Source organism: Cavia porcellus, unplaced genomic scaffold (genome assembly GCF_034190915.1).
Source record: "Cavia porcellus strain 051 isolate PalLab524CR breed Dunkin Hartley unplaced genomic scaffold, mCavPor4.1 scaffold_26, whole genome shotgun sequence".
Lineage (NCBI taxonomy): Eukaryota > Metazoa > Chordata > Mammalia > Rodentia > Caviidae > Cavia > Cavia porcellus.
The window spans coordinates 19472460-19494779 of record NW_026947509.1 but is presented as its reverse complement, the minus strand read 5'-3'; the positions used below and the strand labels follow the sequence as shown (position 1 = coordinate 19494779).

Below are 22320 nucleotides of genomic sequence, written 5' to 3'. Positions count from 1 at the left end.
TTTATGCTCTCATTAAAGGCACACAGCATGGTGTCAGCACTGGAATGAGATCTCCACTATGCTTTCAGCTTCAGGGTCTTCAGTTAGACAGTGAATTAAGTAATTAAAACAAAAGGTCTTCACAAATTACTATGGCCATTCACCAAGGTAACAGAGACCAGTCATCACCATGTCAAAGAATCTAATGAACAACCAGTAAATTTCAGCAGAACAATATGCTGACAGAGCATTGTAAGACATTTTCAGAAATCCACACCATTGGACCAATGTTGTTGCTATAAAGTCCACCTAAACTCATGATATTAATGGGCCACAGCAAACAATTATTGAAGACCAACTTCACTATATGTTTATTACAACATTGGGCTTCTCCATTCCATGAAGTGTAAAAATATCCTCATAATATTTTCATAATGACTATTCTAATTTATATCATCTCCAAGTGTATTTAAGATTTTTCCCTTTACCTGTATCCTCACCAGCACTTAATATTTTTTTTGTCTTTTTATTTTTATTTTTGGTACTGGGGATTGAACTCGCAACCTCATGCTTGCCAGACAGGCACTTACGCTACTGAGCTAAACCCCTGGTCCTTTGTCTTTTTGATGATGACTATTTTAATTTGGATGAGATATCTCATTTTGCTTTTGATTTGCATTTTTTTCTCTGATGAATAGTTAAGAATTTCTTCATATACTTCTCAACCATTTGCATGTCTTTTGAGAAGTATCTATTGAGGTGATTTGCCCATTTTTAAATGAAATTGTTGGGGTTTTTGCTATTTTTTGAGTTCTTTATATATTTTCTGGTTATTAATCCCTTGTCAGGTGAATACTATACAAATATTTTCTCATATTCTGCAGGATTTCCTTCTTCTTTGTTGATTGTATTCATTGTTATGCAGAAGCTTTTTAGTTTTCTGTAATCCCATTGCCTGTAATCCATTTTTTGGCTGTGTTTAGAGGTTCTTATCCAAAAAAATCTTTGCCCAGTTCAATGTTCTAAGTCATTCCCCTTATATTTTCTTTTACTAATTTCATAGTTTCACTGTCTTTCGTTCAATATAAGTTGATTTTTATATGATGAGTGATAGAGAATATTCTATTTTCCTGAAATTTAAAACAGATGTTTCCAGATATTTCCATTAGGATTGTGTTCCACTAAAAGAGTTCGTTTTTGTTTTGTTTTGCTTTGGTTCTAGACTTTCTGGAAGACTGATGAAAAAATAACCACATTATTCAAATATTTCCTCTCTGGCAAATAGATTGGTAGGCAGATGTAGCTTATACAATGCTGCTTTCTTAAAAAAAATGATGAATAAAGTTCAGAAGCCCTTGTACCTGCGTGAAGCTGTGGGATACTCAAAGTAATTCCGGTTCTCTAGCATCAATATGTCCAAAGAAAGAGATGGGGCACTTTCTTATCAAGAAAGTGTGGGTATAATTTTCCAATGATAACATACTTATGCCATCATGAAGGTGACTATCACATTTAACTAACGAAGCATGCTTTCTTTCATATGTAAATAGAATATCTCTCCCCTGTACTGATATGAAGACTCAAGACTCTGACTCCAGTACCACTGCAAAGCAAGCAAAGGTCTCTGATGTCTAGCCTACAAGCTCAGCAGCAGTGCGTGCATACTCTATTTATCCTTGGAGAGGATTAAATTAATTTGGTTTCCTCTTTGTTTGTTTGCATTGGAGGCTTTCACAAATATGCAGAAACTGACTAGAACTTGGCAGTATGAAGGGTGTAAAGAGATGTATATCCCTTTGGCCTTCCTTGACCAACCCAGCAAGGCTGCCTTCGCTAGTGGCCACATTCTTCTGGGCTTTGGTAGATGTGTGATCCATACTGGAACTCATGTCAGATGAGATGCTTGAGCTGCCTTTGCACAAGTGAACCACAGCCACTCTTACTGACAAGGTCCCCAGCTCCTCTGGTGATAATGACCAAATTCATGTTGGGGAAGCCTGGCTTATATGGTTGTCCAAATATGGCCCAAACCTAACCCCTAAGTCCTGTCCTCAGCCACTTCTTCCCTCCCTCACCTTTGGTACCCTGAATTGCCACCATGAGAATCTCACCTACTTCTGCAACCATCCTGTACTCTCTCAGAGCTCCACACCCTTTTCAAGCTCTGTACCTCCACATGCTGCTTCCTCAGAATGGGATTCCTTCTCTCCTGTATGTCATAAACTCCAGCTAACTGATAGGACTTCATGGAAATGTTTATTTGTTAATTCATCAAACCTAGTTTTGTGTCAACTGAGCTAGACTAAAATAAGTAAAACCAAACAATAGCAATGTACCCTATCTGATACAGAAGATCGACACAGAAAGGATGAATGTAGTTCATCTAAAAAAAATACTTGTGATTTATATGGGCTCTTAGGGGAGAAGAAAGGAGGTAGCAGCTACAGGGAAGAAAGTACTGGGGAATGATCCAAGTCCAAAGGTTATGTTTGCCAAACAATGAGTAGGTATTCTGCTTGGAGGGACTGTTAAAATCCAGACAAAAGAAACAGATTTTGTCTTCTGAGTTCATTATGTAAGGTGTAAAATGCTGGTCATTGAGTCATCTTAATGCTGTGTTCCACCTAATTTAAATCCCTAGAATTTTACTGCTTTGCAAATCCTTGCTTGGAGACCTGAGGGTGCAAGATTATGTTGGTATCCTCAATGCACAGCCAGGAATAGAGCACCTAGAATTTGTAAACATTGTGGAAGGAAGTAAAAAGAGTTAGGACCTCTGGACCTCGGTTTTCACTTTATAAGATACAAGATTGTGCCTAAATGATTAAATGATTGCACAGTTCTCTGGTTTGAAAGCTACCCATTTAGACTCTAGTAGACCATGGACAGTGGTAAAGTGTGCATCCAGTTCTTCCTGGTTTGTCTGTTGGCTGCAAATATGGAATGATCGCTGGTGATACTGTTGGCCAAGTAGATTCTCTAAGCATCATTTTTTAAAATTTATCCTTTTTTTCTATGAAGGCAAGTGGATTATAATCAGCTTTCAATGCTTTTGATAATACAGGTTGAAAAAATCACAGTTTGGATCATTTGGAGGAATAATCATCATGGAATAATTTGGATTAAATAAATTTATCTTTAAAAACAAGAATGATAAAAAATAAAACAGCTATGCCTTAAGGATCAGATTGCTTTCTAAGTGCAGAATGATCCACAGCTGTGAAGAAGAAATGACTGAGATCTACATTTTTGAAGAGCTCTGCTGGGGAAGTTTTTTTAGCCAGAATTGCAGAGGAAGGATTAAACCTGTGGACAGACAGACAGACTTTGGCATAGTATAAGAAAGCCCTCTCCAATGGTCTTGGGTTTGCTGCTATATGGGTATTGAGAATCTCCTTGGTGCCCATGCTCAGGAACATTGTGGAAGGAACTCAAGCATCCAGTGGAAAATATAGCTAGTTCACCTTTAGATGTCCTTCCCATCCCAAGTGCCTGTATTTCTGGGATGGATCCAAAGAGATGTTAGTAAGGGCTTTTTGTAAAGAGGTAACCTTTCTTTCATTGGAAAAAAACTTGTCATTTTGGTATTGCCATTGTATTCTCTCGTTGTGTCCTATGAGAATTAATTCATAGCTACATAGGGCATAGATGATGAGAACATTACATGCATGAATTATTCTTATAGCTATTTTTACCCTGACAAAACGAAATGTATGCTTGTGGATGTTTCTGTATTGGCAAAATTAAGTGAGTGATTTGTTAAGAGTTTTTAGATCATGGTTCCTTCAACATCTGTTTGGGATATTGGACATGTAGACCCTTCTCTAACCATAGAAGAAAAGTTCTATGCCAGGTGCCTCCATGGCCATGTGGTTTCTCTTCCATGTCCCCACTGTCCTCATATCACAAACTGGACATTTTATAGAAATGTCACAGACAAGACTGGCAGTAAAATCATAGGAGTCAGAAATGACAGTTCCACCAGGACCTTGATTCTCACAGCTCTCTGGTCTCCTCTGCCTTTTTGTCTTCTAGGCTTCATCCTTTGATCTCTGACCCCAGGGGTATAAGCACCACCCAGCTCTCAGCATTGCTCTTGGGGTCCAATTTGGGAAAAGCTGTTACTCCCTGTGGTTTCCCCCAAAGCCACGAGAGATCATGCACAAGGGTGAGCAGGCAATGCCTTCAGGCCAATTCCATGTTCATCTGTGCTCCCTGAGCCAGATGAGTCATGGGCTGCCTCTGCTGCTTAAAGCTTCTGCAGTTCTGAACAAGATAGAAAATATCAACATCTTTAAAATTGGGTGGTGAAAATTTCTGCCTTGTAATATACTCAAGAGAAGTAACTTGCATAATACTTGCCAAGCTCTTACACACAGACCCTAGCATCTAGTAAGTGCTCAATAAAGGTGTGGGTGCTTGTTATTTTGTTTTGTCCACTTGAGTCATACCCTATATTTTATCATTTTTACCTTTTAAAAAAGAAAAAGAAGGCAGTTCTTCGCCTTTGTCCCAGTAGGGCTCCTCCTTTGCAGAATGTTCTCTGAGATAGGTGTTATTCTAGGATCTCTGTAGCCAAGAAGGTGCGGCCACTCTGCAAAGTGGACTTGAATGCTGACCTCTTTGTCCCTTCTGTTTCTGCCAGTGGAGAGACCAGAACTCTCAGACTTTTCAGTGGGCTCCATTATTGTAATGATCAAGCTATTCTTGTTAGACCGGTGTCGCGAGGAAGACTCCAAGGGCCTCGCTCTCATGTAAAAAACAAAGGGGTTTTTATTATTCCATGTACACGGGGTCCTCCAAACAGGTGGAAACGGAGAACCCTGAGTTGGGGCAAGGCTGGTGTTTTTAAGGATGAAAACCGCAAAGCAAGCATTGTTACAGAAGCCAATCATAGCAGTTAGAGCAGAACAGTTGGTGATTTGTCCATTTGTGATTGGTCAGATCATGAGGGGCGACCAGTGGGTCAGAGTTGATTAACTGTCTTGTTTTGTATAGCTTAATTTTAGGTCATCTAGCTCCTGTGTGGCTTGGTTCTGACATACTTCCCAATCTTGATTAGCATAGTCAGCAGACTTTATCTCTGAGTTTCCTGACATAATTACCTTACTTTAGCACCACAACCTTTCTATTTGTAGAGGGCAACAATGGTTAGCATATCAATTGGGTAAGATTTTACAATTCTTTACAGAAGAGAGCATTGATTAACATATCAATCTTTTACCCAGGGGAAAAGGAAGACACACATTTACAGTTACAGGTATTACTATGATATAAACAAAGCTATTTTTGTGAAGAATGTACAATCCAATACAATCTGATGCAATTTACACAATTTGTGATGGGGCTTCTGGATAGGGAAGACCCAGGATGTCAGGAGCTATTACCTCAGGCCTTTGTTTTATAGCCTTTAGGAAGTTAAAACTTAACCTAGTTGGATTTGAAGGGAGAAGGGGAGGGGAAGCAGCAGATGGAAAGAGCTTTCTTGGTCTCTTCATTCCCCCCTTTTTCTTGTGGATGACCTCTAATCTTAGAGGTATGTTGTAGCTAGGGGTTCATATTGGTGACGTATGACCATTACTTTGACCTGAGAAACTTGTGCCCTTATGAATTGGGTAATCCGGTTAATAAGGCAAGGGGCAATGGCTAGGATTAGGATTAAGGTCAGTAATGGTCTTATCAAGGGAAGGAGATAGGGGAGAATTCCGTTTTACATTTTCTAAAGGGGGCTCCCATACAAAGATCTTTAACAATTGTTTTTTTTGCTTACAGGGGGACCAAAGCCGCTGTGCAAGGTCGGCATCAATGTTATTAAAATCAAAACAAGCAAGCTAAAACAGTTTATGACCAGCATAATCTAACTATGCTTTAGTCAATTTTTAACTTTAAGGGTTACCAGTCTGTTGTGTAGTCCACTGAGTATGTCCCTCGTTGTCTGCTGTTTCCAGTGGCTTTACATGAGTGTAGTGAATCCACGCAGTTTTGCCTGCTACCTTGATGGCAGTGGGGGTACTGAGCACCACGGTGAAAAGTCCTTCTCAGCGGGGTTCAAGGGAGTCACGGTGGTGACATCGAACCAAGACTGGAGTCCTTGGGGCCTTGAGAGGCGTCTCTGAAGGTGGGTCCAGGTGTTTTTGTCTAAACAGCTGGTGGATCCAGGCCAACACAGGTTGGAGTGTCTGCAGGGACTTAAGATCTTGATTAGTAATTTCAGCTAATTTGTCTTCTGACAATCTTGGAACCAATGGCGGGGGCCTCCCAAACATGGCTTTAAAGGGGGAAATTCTAGAAACATATGGGGTATATCTAGCTCTTAACAGTGCAAAGGGAAGAAGGCTCATCCAATTATTGCCAGTTTTTGAAAACAGCTTAGCTAAAATGTCCTTGAGACTTTGGTTCATATGTTCTACTTGCCCTGAGCTTTGTGGCTGATAGGCACAGTGGAGTTTTAATTAATCTTTAATGCCTGGGCTAACTTTTGGGTGACTTGGGCTATGAAAGCCAGGCCATTATCGGACCCCATTGATAATGGGAGGCCAAATCAAGGTATGATCTCATGCAATAGCCTTTTAATTACCACTAAGGCTGACTCAGACTTAGTAGGGAAAGCCTCTACCCAGCCAGTAAAAGTGTTTATTAATACCAAGAGATAGCGGTGTCCCTGTAAATTAAGTTTTACCATGTCCATAAAGTCTACTTTCCAATGTTCTCCTGGAACAATTCCTTGATGTCGGGTGGTCTCCAGCGCAGAGCTCTTGGCTGAGTTGACTAACAAGCACTGTGGGCATCTAGAGCTCGAAGAGGTGGTCAGTTTGTAGAGTTTTGGAATAAAATACTGAGTTCTGGACAAATCCACAAGTTTAGTTTTTTTCTAAACAAGTAGTCTGGCGAGCCCGGTATAACAGCTCCTGCCCTAGTGTCTCCAGTAACCGTACTTGTATATCAGGTAACTGGTATTAGCTCCTTGGGGTGGGAGACTTTACTCCAAGTTGAGATGCCAACCGTAGGTCTTTCTTTGTGTAGACTGGTTCTGACAAGGTCAGAGGACTAGTATCAGAGCAGTTACTTTCTTGGTTGACCCCTCTGATGTGGTTGCTATTTTTCTTTTTTTTTTTTTTTTTTTTTTTTTTTTTTTTTTTTTTTATTTAAGAGGAAAAAGAGAAAAACACAAAACAAAACAAAGCAGTGTAAGGTTACATATAATACAGAACTACAAAAAAAGCATAACAGTAAGAAATCACCTGTTAATAGATTACATATTATCATCTTGGAAATAGTTGCTCAAATCACAGTATCAAAGAATACAAAGTAGACATTCAAACAGAGAGACTACAAACAGCTGTGTTCAATGATCCAAAAACATTAATATAGTCAGCTATTCAACATCCCTATACACACTTGCTGTTATATCCGTTAGAGCTCTTTTTTCCCCTTCCTCTCTTTTTACAACAAAATTTACACATTTTAGATTTTATTACTCCTTAGTTCTTATTACTTTTTGGGGGGGGAGAATAAAGTCAAATATGGCAGAACAAAGCTGTCAGTGAAAACCAAGGATAGACTTAGCACATGATGTAGAACAGAGTATACGGTTATTAACAATAGTTATCAACGTTGTCTCTTGTTTCCTTAAAAAGATTTGTCTATCTCATTAGATATTATAAAGTTGGACAAAACAGTAGAGAACAAGACCAATAAAACTTAGACATTGTAAACATTACAGGACTTCCAAAGGAGACAATAGTCAAACCAGAATGGGCATCTTAGTGAATCTTACTGCCTTCAAAGTAGTTGCCTATACCCTCGGACCTGATACTATCCCACAGAATGGAACAGAGTCTAATCAGTCAAAACAAGATCGTGGGAGCATTACAGGACTTCAAAACAAGTTAATAGGAAATCGAAAAGAGTTACTATTATATATCCTAATTTTTTAAATTTTTCCCTTAATTAAAATAAACATAAGAAATAACTAAATAATTTTTTTAAAGAATAATAGTTACCATAGTGTCTGTCTTTTTCCTTGAGATATTTGGATAAAACTTCATATACTATAGCTTCAAATATTTCCATATCAAGAAGCCCGGAATAAAGCCTTTCTAATTAATAAGTGAAAATTTTATAAGGCTTCAAGGCCACATAATGGGGAATCATGATTGCCACATATTTTCATATATTTGAATCATTACTTACATTAGGGAAACTATTCGGTATTCACACATGCGAGATTGATTTATTTCACTTATGAGTATGGTCTCAAGCTGCGCCCATTTATTGATAAATATCTCAATGTGATCCTTCTTTATAGCTGAATAATATTCCATTGTATAGAAATACCACAACTTTTTTATCCATTCCTCAGTTGATGGACACTTGGGTTGTTTCCAAGATCTGGCGATTACAAATTGTGCTGCTATAAACATAGGTGCACATATATCACTGTGGTATGATGCTTTCAGTTCTTCTGGGAATATGCCTAGAAGTGGAATAGCTGGAATAAATGGGATTTCCAATCCCAACTTTTTGAGAAACCTCCAGACAGACCTCCACAAAGGCTGTACCAGTCTACACTCCCACCAACAGTGCAGGAGAGTTCCTTTTTCCCCACATCCTCTCCAGCATTTGTTGTTGTTGGTTTTCTTGATCCTGGCCATTCTTTCAGGAGTGAGATGGAATCTCAGTGTGGTTTTAATTTGCATTTCTCTGATGACCAATGATGATGAGCATGTTTTCATATATTTATTTGCCATTTGCATTTCTTCATCTGAGAATTGCGTATTCATCTCAGATGCCCATTTTTGGATTGGATCTTTGAATTTTGGAGGTCTGAGTTTTTTTAATTCTTTATATATTTTAGACAAGAGTCCCTTGTCTGAGAGAGAGTTCACTAAAATCTTTTCCCAGTTTGTGGGTTTTCTTTTCACTATGCTGGAGATTTCTTTTGACATGCAGAAACTTTTTAATAAGATGTGGTCCCAGTTATTGATTCTGGGAAGTGTTTCCCGTGCGGTTTGAGTCCTGTTCATGAATTCTCTACCTACTCCTATGTCTCCAAGGTTTCTACCCACTTTGTCTTCCAATAGATTTAGTGTTTCTGTTTTAATATTCAGATCTTTGACCCATTTAGATTTTAATTTAGTACATGGTGATAGACATGGGTTTAGCTTTAGTTTTCGGCAAATGGAGAGCCAGTTTTTCCAGCACCATTTATTAAAGAGACTGTCGTTCTTCCAGTGAACCTGCTTGGCTCCTTTATCAAAGATAAGGTGGTTGAGTGTGTTTGTAGTTGTGGTTGTATCTTCCAATCTATTCCATTGATCTTCGCCTCTGTTTTGATTCCAATACCATGTTGATTTTACTACTGTTGCTTTGTAGTATAATTTCAAGTCAGGGATTGTGATGCCTCCTGCTTTGCCTTTGCTGCTTAGAATTGCCTTTGCGATTCTAGGTCTCTTCTGGTTCCAGATGAAATTTAGGAGTGATTTCTCTAGATCTATAAGGTATGTTGATGGTATTTCTATTGGGATTGCATTGAATCTGTATAAGAGTTTTGGGAGAATGGCCATCTTCACAATGTTTGTTCTTCCTATCCATGAGCAAGGGATGTCTTTCCATTTTCTGAGATCATCTTCAATTTCCTTTTTCAGTGTATTATAGTTTTCACTGTATAAGTCTTTCACTTCTTTCGTAAGAGTAATTCCTAAATATTTCATTTTTTTGCTTGCTAATGTGAATAGTCCAGTTTCTCTTATTTCCCTCTCTGTAATTTTGTTGTTCGTGTATAGGAATGCTATTGATTTCTGAGTATTGATTTTGTATCCAGCCACATTACTGAATTTATTTATTGTATCTAAGAGTATTTCAATGGAGTTTAGGGGGTCTTCTATGTAGAGTATCATGTCATCTGCAAACAATGATAACTTAACTTCTTCTTTTCCTATCTTTACCCCTTTTATTTCTCTTTCTTGCCTAATTGCTCTGGCTAGTACTTCCAGTACTATATTAAATAGGAGTGGTGATAAAGGACATCCTTGTCTTGTGCCTGATTTTAAAGTAAAGGCTTTCAATTTTTGGCCATTTAGAATGATGCTGGCTGTTGGTTTGTCATAAATGGCCTTTATTATATTGAGGTAAAGACCATCTATTCCAATTTTCTGTAGAGTTTTTATCATGAATAAATGTTGGACCTTATCGAAGGCTTTTTCTGCATCTATAGAAATGATCATGTGATTCTTATTTTTGGCTTTATTGATATGGTGGATTACATTTATTGATTTGCGTATGTTGAACCATCCTTGCATTCCTGGGATGAATCCCACTTGGTCATGGTGTATAATCTTCTTGATGATTTGCTGGATCCTATTTGCCAATATTTTATTGAGGATTTTTGCATCTGTGTTCATTAGGGAGATTGGTCTATAGTTCTCTTTTTTAGTTGGGTCTTTCTCAGGTTTTGGTACTAGAGTAATATTTGCTTCCAGGAACGACTTAGGAAGGATTGCTTCCCTTTCAATTTCATTGAACAGTTTGAGGAGTGTCGGCATTAGGTCTTCTTTGTATTTCTTGTAGAATTCTGCAGTGAATCCATCTGGGCCTGGGCTCTTCTTGGTGGGTAAGGACTTAATTACATTTTCAATTTCAGTAACAGAGATTGGGTTATTCAACAGTTTTACATCCTCTTGATCTAGCTTTGGCACTTCATATGCTTCTAAGAATCTGTCTATTTCTTCTGTGTTATCAAACTTTTGAGAGTAGAGGTTTTCGAAGTAGGTGTTGATGATCTTCTGTATTTCTATTGGGTCTGTAGTGATTTCTCCTTTTTCATTTCTTATTGCATGAATTTGAGCTTTTTCTTCCCTTTTTTTAATAAGGTTGGCTAGGGGCTTATCGATTTTATTTATTCTTTCAAAGAACCAACTCTTTGATTTGTTGATTCTTTGGATTGTTTTCTTAGTCTCTATTGCATTGATTTCTGCTCTGATTTTTATAATTTCCTCTCTTCTTTTGGCTTTGGGCTTGACTTGCTCTTCTTTTTCTAGCTGTTTGAGGTGTAGCATCAAGTTATTTATTTGTATTCGTTCTGTTTTCCTGATGTGGGAACTCAGTGCAATAAATTTTCCTCTCAGGACGGCTTTCATTGCATCCCACAGGTTCCAGTAAGTTGTATCTGTATTTTCATTTTCTTTTAGGTATTGTTTGATTTCTTCTTTAATTTCCTCTGTGACCCACTGATTACTCAAGAGTGTGTTATTCAGTTTCCATGTGTTTGTGGGATTTTTGCAGTATCTTTTATCATTAATTTCTAATTTCAGAGCGCTATGATCCGATAACATGCAAGGGATGATTTCAGCTCTTTTGCACTTGTTTAAATATGTTCTGTGAGCTAATATATGGTCTATTTTAGAAAATGATCCATGTACTGCTGAGAAGAATGTGTATTCTGATGTTGTTGGGTGGAACATCCTGTATATGTCTATCAAACCCATTTGTTCACAGGTATGATTCAGTTCTGTTATTTCTTTGCTCATTTTCTGTCTGGTTGATCTGTCCCTTGGTGTCAATGGCGTATTAAGCTCTCCTGTTACAATTGTGTTACTGATAATTTGAGTTTTCATTTCTGTTAATAATTGTTTTATATAACTTGGTGCTCTGGAGTTTGGTGCGTATATATTTAAGATAGTTATCTCTTCCTCTTGGAGTTTTCCCCTTACAAGTATGTAGTGACCTTCTTTGTCCTTTATGGTCATTGTTGGTTTAAAGTTCACGTTGTCTGCAAACAGAATGGCTACTCCTGCCTTTTTCTGGATTCCTGCTGCATGAAGAATTGTTTTCCATCCTTTGACTTTCAGTCTGTGAGTATCCTTCTGGGTTAGATGGGTTTCCTGTAAACAGCATATGGTTGGATTTTGTTTCTTGATCCATTCTGCTAGTCTGTTTCTTTTGATTGGTGCATTGAGACCATTTACATTAATGGTTATTACTGTTAAATGCTGGTTAATTGTAGGAATGTTATCTCTCTGCTGTTGCATCTTTATCTTTCTGTTCTGTTTAATTATTTGCTTTGCTTAGTGGTTTTTTTCCTTTGTGTATCTAAACTGTCTTTCAATATTTTTTGCAGGGTCGGTTTGGTGTTCATGAAGTTCTTCAGCTGTTCTTTGTCATGGAAGTATCGTATTGCACCATCTATTTTGAATGATAGTTTTGCAGGATATATCAGTCTTGGTTGGAAATCATTTTGCTTTAGGATCTGGAATATTTCACTCCATGCTCTTCTTGACTTTATCGTTTGTGCTGAGAAGTCTGCTGTGATTCTGATAGGTTTTCCTTTATAAGTGATCTGTCTTTTCTCTCTGACAGCTTTTAGTAATCTATTCTTGTGTTGGATTTCTGGGATGGTGATTATTATATGTCTGGGTGTAGTTTTATTTTGGTTATGAGTGTTTGGAGTTCTATATGCTTCACTGATCTTGATGTCAGTTTCTGATCTCATGCTTGGGAAATTTTCAGCTATTACTTCTCTAAATATCCGCTTGACATCCTTTATGTTGTCTCCCTCTCTTTCATTAATCCCTATCATTCTTATGTTATTCTTCTTTGCATCGTCTTGCAGTTGTTGAATTGTTGTTTCCTGATTCCTTGTTATTTTCAAAAGATCTTTCCTTTCCTGTTCACTAGCTGCAATCATGTCTTCAAGGTCTGAAATTCTATCTTCACTTTCATTAAGGCGGTTTTTACAACTTTCAGTGGAGTTTTTTATTTCCTGTATATCTCTGTGCATCTGCATTATGTATTCTGTTTGTTTCTTATATTGCTCGTCTAGGGATTCTATCTTTTTGTTTAGTTCCTCCAATTTTTTATCTGTGTTTTCTTTAGATATATTTAGAATCTCTTTCATTTCTTTTATCATTTCTTCTTTTATCTGGGAGATTATTTCGAGTTTGAATTTCTTTAAAGCTTCCTGGAGTTGTTTGTCAACTTCAGTAGCTATTATGTCCGATATATGAGGTGGATGGGATATATTTTCTTCTATATACATTGCTCCTAGGGTTTCCTGAGATGGGCTGGAGGTTTGAGGTTGTAATTTGGTCTTTCGTTTTGTCATTTTGTATATTTCTGTGTTTCAAGTGTTATTTGAAAGCTTCCTCAGGATCTGTTGAAAATCCCCTTCTATGTTTGGAGCTACTGAGCCTCTGACACCGCACTACCCCAAGCCATTGGGCCTGCAGAACCAGTGTCCCTCCTCTGCCTGCTCAGAACTCCGCAGTTCCAGACAAGCTGGACCTCAGGGACACTGTGCGCCCACCTGCCCCTTGGAAGATCCACAGCTCTTCAATTGCAGCCGGGTTAGGGTGCTCTCCACAGGCCACAGTGCCTCAGGAGCCTGTGATCCCTCCCTGCTTGCAGAGATATCCACAGTCCTCTAGGCAAAGGAAGGGACTTCTGCAGGCACTCCAGATCCGCCCAGCTCCTCCTCTGCAGGCAGATGGCTAGGCGCGGCTGGGCTCGGGGGTTAGTGTAGGCCCGCCCATCCGTCAGGAGCTCAGCAGACTTCCAAGTGTAGCCGGGGGGGGGGGGGGGGGGGATGGGGAGGCAGCTGTAGTGGCCTCTAACCCACTGCTCCACTTCACTGCACCCAGAAGCCTGGGGGGTCCGGAACAGTCTGAGATTTGGGCAGACTGTGCTGGGCACTCACCACAGGCTGAGGTGCCTCAGGAAGCTGCGATGCCTCCCTGCTTGCAGAAGTATTCAGTCCTTCAGACAAAGGAACGGGCTTCTGCAGGGACTCCGGATCCGCCCAGCTCCTCCTCTCGTGGTTGCTATTTTTCAAGTGGCTTGATCTGCCAAACTGTTTCCTAAGGTGACAGTGTCATCTCCGGTTGGGTGAGCCTTGTAAGGAATAGCAACCCATTGAGGCAGCCGGACAGCTGTCAATAAGTCTAGAATCTGTGGAGCATTTTTAGATGGCTTCCACATATATGTACAGTAGCAAAGGGATATCTTCAGTAAAAAAATGTTTACCCTCTTTTCCGTGGCTAGTTTTAGCCTCTCAGTCAAAGCAACAAGCTCCGCCTTTTGGGCAGAAGTGCCAGGCTCTACCCGCTTAACCCAGAGTACCTCCTTTTCGGCGATCACTACTGCCCCGGCCACTCATTTGCCGTTTTTGATGAAGCTGCTTTCATCGAACAGTTGTTGGCATTTCCCAAAAGCTGGTCAGTAAGATCAGCCTGTAGGTTCTGCTGCAGTTCGAGGATGTCAGCACACTCATGGAGAGAGGTGTCCTTTGTTCCTCCAGATCATCATCAGGCATAAGGGTGGCTGGGTTTAAAGCTGAAGAAGTCTTGAATATCATTGACTCTGGGTCTAGAAGCAGGGCTTGACAGTAGAATTCTGGTGTTTGAGAGCCTTTTTTCAGGAGGGGTTTTGATAAGAGTCTCTAAACTGTGAGAGGTTACCACAGAAATCACTTGCCCAAAGCGTGTTTCTTCGCTTCCTTAAGTAACATTGTCACAGTAGCTAGTATTTTAAGGCAGGGGGCCATACTCCTGTTACTGGATCAAGTCTTTTGGAGAGGTAGGCTATAGGCCTCTTTCAAGGGCCAATGTCCTGAGTTAGGACTCTTTTGGCAATGTCCCTGAGTTTATCTATGAACAAGATGAAAGGCTTGGTAACATCAGGGAGTCCCAGGGCTGGGGCCTCTGTCAAGGCCCGCTTGAGCTGCTGGAAGGCCTGTTCACATTCATCAGTCCAGTTCAGCGAATTTTGAGTTTCTCCCTTATGGGAGTCATATAGAGGCAAGCTTTTCAGTAAAATTTAGCCTACAGTATCCAATTGCCCCCAGAAACTCTCGTCTGTTTTTTAAAAGTCTTTTTTCATACAGCAATTTTAACACCTTGGCTATCTTTTTGTAAATCTTTTTAGTTCTCAAAGACCTTTTTGTGCTATCTCTATTAACTGGCTGAGGGGCGTTTCCTTAAACCTCTCAAACTTTGTAATTTTTGTCTAACATGTGGGGCCCACTGAGTTACAAAGAGAACAACTGGCGATACTGGGAAACCTCCTTACCTCTGGATGTCCAGTCAGGGTGGCACAAAAGGAGAACATGGTTTTGGCATTCTGGATCAGAGAGCCGGCTTCATCTGGATGGCACACTGTTTTTTGTCCAAGGGTGTCACGTGGCAGGCCATCATTTTACTAAAATTATATTCTTAACAAAAAGGGCTTTTTCACAGGTAACAAAATTGTGCTACATAATCTCCCAGATGTTCACAGTACATGCAAGAACTTGTATCTTATTTCTAGTATCACCTATCATCTCATTTTAATGGAAACATTTTGCAGCAAAGTACAATCTTATGAATACTTCTACCAAAACTGATCTAATACTGTCAAATTCTGAACACATTTACTTCTTGTCAAACCTGTTATTTGTAGTACTATAAACCAAGACAAATAAAATTCACATCCTCTTGAGCCTTCTACAACTTACAATAATACCTCTCAAACTAAGCTTTAATCTTTTTCCACATTCTGGCATAGCCAGACACCTTTACTTGAAGGCCACTCTCTTTGTCCCTCTTTTTACTATTACCAGTCAATTACCTTTTCTCTCGCTTCTCAGACAACATCAAAACTCTCAACAAAATCCTTGAAGTCACCTTCTAGTAGTCCAAAACATACTTATTTTATGCCTTTTTACCACATAAAAATGTTGTATTTTAAAAACAAAACTGTAACCTTTTAACTGGCTCAAATATAGTACCGCCTGGTTTTTACTTGGCAAAGTTGACATGACTCTTAACAACCATAGATATACATATATATGTGCACATGTTTACATTTTCACCAGAGAGAAAAAAATACTCCTTTTAAAAGGCATGCCGAGGTTGCAAGCAATCAATTGAAGTCTTACATATTAAACAAGGTGCCACAACATTAAAGACACAAACAAAGGGAGCTTCTTGCACAGTTTGGTCAGCTAAAGGAAATAATTTTTCTTATCATGAACCTTGAATCTAATAAGCCATATGGATCCTGCAACAGAAATGGGCAACAAGCCCCTAAGTTAGTAGCAAGTTTAAACAGGCAACCAAGGAGAGGGCGGAGGAAGGAAGGGTTTTACCCACGGTGGGGGCTCTTCCCTGAGGTCCTGCCATGCCAAGATGTAGGCAACCTGGTCGGGGTGTCCCTCTCGTCCGGGGCGGAAGATGATGTTCTTGATTGCTAAGATGAGGGGAAGGTGGAAAGTCCCCTCCGGTGGCCAACCCACGGAGAATGTGGGCCACTCAGATGAGCAGAAAGTCTGCCATTTACTTTTTTAACCTGTAAGGAGAGATTGTGAGCCCTCTCTCAAACCTCCGACCAATGGTCGAGGGTGAGGGACAATGGGGACGATGTCGTTTGTCCCATGGTGTTCTGAAGACAAAGAGTGGTTAGCGTACACACGACACAACAAATAACCGATCACAACAGTCACAACACACAGGACAAACAGGCCGGCCACCTCACTCTCACGCATTAGTTTCACACAAAATGAGTCACCTTAGGGGATGCCTCCAGATTGGCCCGGACGGACCACAGATTGGGAATGAAATTCCCCAGATTGGCCCAGACGGACCACATATTGGGAATGAAATTCCCCAGATTGGCCCAGATGGACCACAGATTGGGAATGAAATTCCCCAGATTGGCCCAGACGGACCACAGATTGGGAATGAAATTCCCCAGATTGGCCCAGATGGACCACAGATTGGGAATGAAATTCCCCAGATTGGCCCAGACGGACCACAGATTGGGAATGAAATTCCCCAGATCGATAGGAAAATCCTATCGCAGACGGTGAGTCACGGAAAACCGTGTGGGGCGTCCCCCGATCACCCAAGAACAGAATTTGCCCCTGAAGTAGAGCCGGAGTTCGGCCTGGGGCGAAAGGAAACGGCGGATCGATCCAAAATGAAAGTAAACAAAAATCAGCCATACTACTTACCCCAGAGAGGTGCCGTTGGGGTCTCCCTCTGCGAGGAGGTCTGATCTCAGTTTGATCTCGCTAGGGCCTCCAAAATGTTAGACCGGTGTCGTGAGGAAGACTCCAAGGGCCTCGCTCTCATGTAAAAAACAAAGGGGTTTTTATTATTCCGTGTACACGGGGTCCTCCAAACAGGTGGAAACGGAGAACTCTGAGTTGGGGCAAGGCTGGTGTTTTTAAGGATGAAAACCGCAAAGCAAGCGTTGTTACAGAAGCCAATCATAGCAGTTAGAGCAGAACAGTTGGTGATTTGTCCATTTGTGATTGGTCAGATCATGAGGGGCGACCAGTGGGTCAGAGTTGATTAACTGTCTTGTTTTGTATAGCTTAATTTTAGGTCATCTAGCTCCTGTGTGGCTTGGTTCTGACATACTTCCCAATCTTGATTAGCATAGTCAGCAGACTTTATCTCTGAGTTTCCTGACATAATTACCTTACTTTAGCACCACAACCTTTCTATTTGTAGAGGGCAACAATGGTTAGCATATCAATTGGGTAAGATTTTACAATTCTTTACAGAAGAGAGCATTGATTAACATATCAATCTTTTACCCAGGGGAAAAGGAAGACACACATTTACAGTTACAGGTATTACTATGATATAAACAAAGCTATTTTTGTGAAGAATGTACAATCTAATACAATCTGATGCAATTTACACAATTTGTGATGGGGCTTCTGGATAGGGAAGACCCAGGATGTCAGGAGCTATTACCTCAGGCCTTTGTTTTATGGCCTTTAGGAAGTTAAAACTTAACCTAGTTGGATTTGAAGGGAGAAGGAGAGGGGAAGCAGCAGATGGAAAGAGCTTTCTTGGTCTCTTCATTCTGAGACAATGGGGTAGTCAGCAGAGAATCAAAAGGACAGGAGCAGAATAGAAAAGTATCTTCTAGGGGAGGTGGCTTATGGCTGTTCATGAAAGGAAGGGGAAACAGCCTTCTCCACCCCATCTTGCTTATCTAGGGTGCTGGCAAGGGCTGTACAATCATTTCCCCCAGGCCTTCCTTTGTCTAGAACCAAAGCTTTACAAATTATCAATCTTGTAATCCACAATCGAGCCCCCAAGCTCGAGTTCAAGAAATGAGGCAAAAACATACTTTAAAAAGCAGCGCTGATTTATTTTACCCTGGGCCCAGCGACACAGTGCAGCTGGAGACCGCAAAAGTTGTCTCCTTCCTCTACCCTTGTCGCTCCTCCCAGTACCTATCACAGCTCCCAAAGTAAAAGTCATGGGCCTGGATCAGGAGATAGGCTAATGGAGAAGATCCTGTTTTCCTTAGCAGAGAATAGAGAGGTCTAGCAGCAATTAACAACCTTTGTTTTCCTTAGGAGAGGACAGGGAAGTCAATTCTTTACAGAGGAGAGCATTGATTAACATATCAATTAGATCACCCAGAGGGGGAAAGAAAACACATACAGTATGACCACCATTACAGGTATTTTGGAATAATACAAATATAACAAAGTTCTTTTTTCTAGAGTACAACAATCAATAGTAAAATTATTACCAACACCCAGGTACTGTGCAAGGTACAGCATCATGTCAGTGTGTGACTTATGTCAGCTTATTAAATTCTCAGAATAACCTCATGACATTACTGTGTCATTCCCGTTTCTCAACTAGGACCCAGTGGAAGAGTCCTTGTCCAAGGCCATCTGATTATGAAGTAGCATATTATAATCTTGGCTATGCTTTTCCAGATAAGCAGCATGGTATCCTGTGTTCACCTCTCAGAAGTGTGGCTCTCTGCTTTTCTCATGTTGGCATTCTTTCTGTCTCATCTAGTGTGTTGACTTTTTAGAGATGGCACAGTTTTCTCCAGTAGCCTTTGCTACTGCTAGTACACTTCAGCACTTGGGCAATAAAATCATACTCATAGCCCAGACTGAGAAACGTCAGAAGTGTTCCCCTCTCAGTGATGGCAGTATGCTGCTGGTTGTGCCAGGGAGCATGACATTTGGTTTAAGCTGCAGTTTAATCTGTTCATGACAGCTTAAACTAGAAGGAGCACTGCTTTGGGTCTAAAGACTTGTTTGAATGATTTGATTATTGTCTAGAAGTATACTTTTAGGCACAGTATAAAGCCTCAGTTTCCATAAAAAGGAGCTAATACAAGTCTTTATGAACTAGGATAATGGAAAATCTTATGTATAGTAAAACAAAAGTAAAAAGTGACATTGCACCTGCACAAAGCATTTAGTACATATTTATCTCTTTCTCGTCCCTGCTGCTTATCTCTGGCCTCTATCTCCAGTTTTATAAACTGATCCCTTGGACATGACTGATTTCAAACAGAGATGAAGTTTCATTTCCCAGATGCGAGGAAATTGAGCCCTCCTTCTGATCATTAATTAGTACAGCAGAGGGAATGTATCACAATTAAATGATGCACTGTATACAAACAATTAGGTAATTAACAGTGGTTGGTGTATGGGATAATTAGCAAGTAGGTAATGGTAGGATAGTTCTCATTCTTTCTTTATAGGGTTTTATTTTTAAATCCAATATTGTTATGTATTTGCGTATGTCTCACAGCATTTGCTTATTTTAATTTGTTTCAATATGTGTTTTAAAAATCATAATTAAAGTGTCAATCTAGTGAATTTGGGAGAGAGCTAGAACCATAGTTACTGATGTTTTCAAAGTAGGAGCCTCCTCATGCCTGTTTACTAGAGTGGAGGTTGCCATAGTGAACTGCCCTAAACCTCATTTACATCTCTAGCCCACCATAACTAAATATGTTTTATTCTGGAGAGAGCTCTGCTAATAAGTGGCCTTGGGAAGCCTTTCAATTTTCTCTCTGAACAAATTCTTGTGGAAGGTTGGCAAGATAGGAAGATCATACAGCTAGTGCTTAAAAATGTCATCCACTGAATTATCATAGCCTCAGTTTTTTAAATGATCTTACATAGCCCATATTTTCCTTGTCATCTTTCCATAGTAAAGGTTTTAGTGAAATTAAAGTCATCTATTAGACTGTCAAGTCAACAAGGTAATAAAATCATGGTATTGAAATTAGGGGCAGTAAAAGGGGACAGGTGATATGAATGACATGACCATAATTTTTTAGAAAAACAAAGTATAAATAAAAATCAAATTCTTTGTTGCCTCAAGAGGATTAGAGAGTGATGTGAGGAACCTAGGTAGTGTTCTGTGGATCCCCAAATGTTCTCTGCAGTGCCCCATCAAACATGTAGCAGAGCCTCATCATGACCCTGGGAGAGGAGGATAGTAAAAGCACCTATGCTTTATCATGTCTAAATCAGCTTAAAGGACAGTTGTTCAGCTGCATCTGGCCACGTCTGAGGAGGCATCAAAGTGCTGAAATGAACATGCATTTTATAGATAGAACTTCATTCACATCTAGGCTCTACCATGTTCTAACATGGACATGGGTGGAGAGGAATATTGGAGATTGTTCGTTTTACATGGATTCTGACTGCCTTTCATGAAGGGCAGCTGTAGGAAGGAATGATAAAGTACTGGGCATGTTGCCTTACTTGCGTACAGACCTATTATTCTAATTTCATTATCCATAGGCATCAGCAGAACAAAGGAGAATTCTCTAAAAGCCATAGTAGTTGGGCTCACAGAGCAATGACACGGAGGCAGTGGTATGTCTGGGTTGAAAATAAGGACTCTGCAGTCAGAGTACTTGAGTTTAAGTCTTGATTCAATTTGGTGATCTCACATAAACTCCCTGGTCCCTGGTTTACTCACTTATAAAACACAGGCAATAATAACATCTTAGGTGCTTTGACAAAGCAGATTCTCATTGTGTGTGTTCTCATTATTGATGAGGATAAATAAGATGCTGCTGATGATGCTAAGGATGATGATGATGATGTCAGCACCCTTAGACATGTTAGTTGGTTTTTTTGGAACTCAGATCCCATCAGGTACTAAGCACCTTAAATGAGGAGGAGTGTATGGAATTATAATACCTAGAAATCTTCTGAAAAAATAATTAAAAACCTGTGCCTGGGCCACCCAGGGAGCACTAGCAAACCAGGCAGCTCCTCAGTGGCTTGGATAAAGCCTGGTGTTACTGAACTCATCACAGAGCTCATTCCTCTTACCACAGGATGAATGAGGATGGGTGCAAAAGGGCAGTTTGTATTCATCTCATTTCAACTCACTTGACATACTGTCACATGCAGTGTTTACCCCAGAGCAGAAACAGAAAAGTCATGGTCTAGTTTAGAGGAATACAGGGCCAGTGGAGTCCTTGAAAAGTAGCATACTTAGTAGTATCTTCTGGGGCATGTTAGTTGAGTTAGAATAAATAGAGTTGTGTTGATTCATGGGTTTAATGATCTTGGGTTGGTACTCAAGTGAGCAAATTGGTCTCTTGATGTTTCAAATATTCAACCCAAAATTTCTCACTTATTTAACCCCTGAACTTTTTGTTGTTATCTACTACTTATTATGAAATACTTATTTGAGCTAGTAGTCTATGGAACAACTTTAGAAATCTGGGAGTAGGTGTTCATTTATGTCTCTTCCAGCTCAAGTAGCTGCTAACCTATAAAGTAGACATGTATTGTCTATGAAATGTCACATGTTTGAACTTCTTTGATTCTTTTTAAATGTTCCTTTCACCCTTAAAATTTTGCTCTGGGGGCTAGAGGTTTAGCTGAGCAGCATAAGTGCCTGCCTTTGTGATAACTTGGACCCCGGTATGAAATTCAAGGAAACAAGAAATTAAAATTTGGGAAGCAAAGGCTTTATTTCCAGGCCTGGTGACACAGTCTCTCTAGGGTCAACCCAAAGACTGCTCGCCTGACAGCTAAAAGTCAGGGCTTTTATCTTGTAAGTCCACAAACAGCTGCTGGTCACACAATGTAAGGAGGGGGATGGGGGTGTGGCACACCACGGAAATGGCGATTACACCCTCTTGGGAAGGGCAAGATCAGGTTAGGGTTGTGCTAACAAGCAAGTCTAGCAAGTTTAGATAAGAAATCTTGTTTTTCTTAGCAAAGAATAGAGAAGTCTAACAGCAATTAACAACCTTAGTTACCTTACTTTAGCACCACAACCGTTATTTGTAGAGGGCAACAATGGTTAACATATCAATTAGGTAAGATTTTACAATTCTTTACAGAGGAGAGCATTGATTAACATATCAATCCCTTGCCCAGAGGGAAAGGAACACACAGGTATTGCTATGACACAAACGAAGCTATTACAACCTAATGCAATTAACACAATTTGTGCCGGCTGGGCTACCGGGTAGAGAAGGGGGTTGTCAGGAGCTATTACCTCAGGCCTTTGTTTTATGGCCTTTTAGGAAGTTAAAACGTAACCTAGTTAGATT

General features: G+C 40.0%; 1 protein-coding gene across 3 annotated transcripts in view; it reads left to right on the top strand.

Annotated features, from left to right (window-relative positions):
* The window catches only part of Kcnh1 (potassium voltage-gated channel subfamily H member 1), a 411372-nt gene that overhangs the window by 323096 nt on the left and 65956 nt on the right, over positions 1-22320 (top strand). The gene's annotated exons all lie outside the window — the stretch shown is intronic.